Source organism: Lycorma delicatula, chromosome 7 (assembly GCF_047948215.1).
Source record: "Lycorma delicatula isolate Av1 chromosome 7, ASM4794821v1, whole genome shotgun sequence".
NCBI classification, from domain to species: domain Eukaryota; kingdom Metazoa; phylum Arthropoda; class Insecta; order Hemiptera; family Fulgoridae; genus Lycorma; species Lycorma delicatula.
Genome location: NC_134461.1, coordinates 83276652 through 83278153, shown reverse-complemented (window position 1 = coordinate 83278153; position 1502 = coordinate 83276652). Strand labels below are relative to the sequence as shown.

The window sequence follows — 1502 nt, the reverse complement described above, 5'->3', positions numbered from 1 at the left end:
TTGAATTTTGAAGGAAATCACAGAATGAACTGGATTCAAAATTTTATTTTAAGAAACGGAAATAATGAAAAATCTACAAAAATATCCATGAGAAATATAAATAAAATTCGAGAAATTTGTCGTAGATAACTTTAAATACCAAGGTGAAATAATCTAGAAAAATGGACAAGAAAAATTGTGTTTAGAAATTTGGGCAACTATAATTGAAATAGAATTCCAGCAAAACAAAACTTTTTACAATAAATAATCGATTTATTACACTAAGAAAATCAGAAATTACAAAACTGTTAAAAAAACCTAAACGTTTTTGCGCGGCAGAGACTTTAACATTAAATAAATCAAGGAAAACTAAAAATAAAAATGTTTATTTTTAAACTAAATAAAAACGTTTTAAGATCAAACGAGGAAATTTGTAGAAAATTTGAAAACATAATCGATACAATTAAAAAACGAAGAATAATGTTTTACGGCCATTTAAGGAGAATGTATATAAGAAAGATTTTCTTTCAACTTCTTTGATAAAAAATGTTTGATTTCTAGAGGTAGGAAAGGATCACCAAGAGATCGGAATAAGGGCAGAAGAAATTTTCAAGAAAAAGGTGTAAGAATTTATAAGACTTTAAGTGGCTCGATAAGGAAGCGAAAACAAAAAGTGAATCACAGAAAAGTAGAGAAAGATTATGAAAAATGACAGTTTTGATTCACAAAAAAAAACTCGACCCTGCCAGGATTCGAACCTGGAATCTTCTGATCCGTAGTCAGACGCGTTATCCGTTGCGCCACAGGGCCGCTTACAACCGCTTCCTGAAAAATTACAATATATAAATAAAGAATCTTAATATAATTATGTCCGAACAAAATTTAGCATGAAAACACTTCTCTCTTATGTGCTATATAATATTTTTTTACAAGTATGTGCTACTAGCTGAATTACCCACCCATCGTTACTCTAGATATCACTTCTTTAACTCTTTCAAAATCCTGAAAAATGTTTCACATGAAGATTGTTACATTATTTTATTTTTTCATCTCCTCTAAATTCGCAAAAGAAATTGAGCTTAAAAAGCCTTCTTACAAACTCAAAAATAGTGTTCTTTTAAAAGTTGTTTAAATTTGATCAATTTCTTTTAATTTTTATCCCTTAAAAATTTTCAAAAAACAATAAAAAAATATTTTTTCCAGGAATTAAGTTGAAAACCAAATTTGAAAATTTAAAACGTTTCCCCGTGGGAAAGTTGTTTCAAATTTCATTTAATTGTACGAAGTAGTTTTGTCCACTAAACAAAAAATCTAAAGCGCCAAATAAGCATAACAAAAAAACACCATTTCTTATATTTTCTACAAAAACATGATATCCATCAAGACTGACACTAACCTTCATATTCTACATATAGAAAAGAAGGGACCACACACTTTAATATTATGAAATATATTATAAATTTAAAAAAATACAGAATGCTGATATATCAAATGAACAAACACAAATCAAATAATATGAGTAA

The 1502-nt window shown here is 27.5% G+C and overlaps 1 non-coding gene across 1 annotated transcript; it reads right to left on the bottom strand.

Moving 5' to 3' along the window:
- Positions 1 to 716: 716 nt before the first annotated feature.
- Positions 717 to 789, bottom strand: TRNAR-ACG (transfer RNA arginine (anticodon ACG)). Its single transcript has one exon. It is a non-coding gene; the product is annotated as a tRNA-Arg (tRNA).
- Between the last annotated feature and the right edge of the window lie 713 nt (positions 790 to 1502).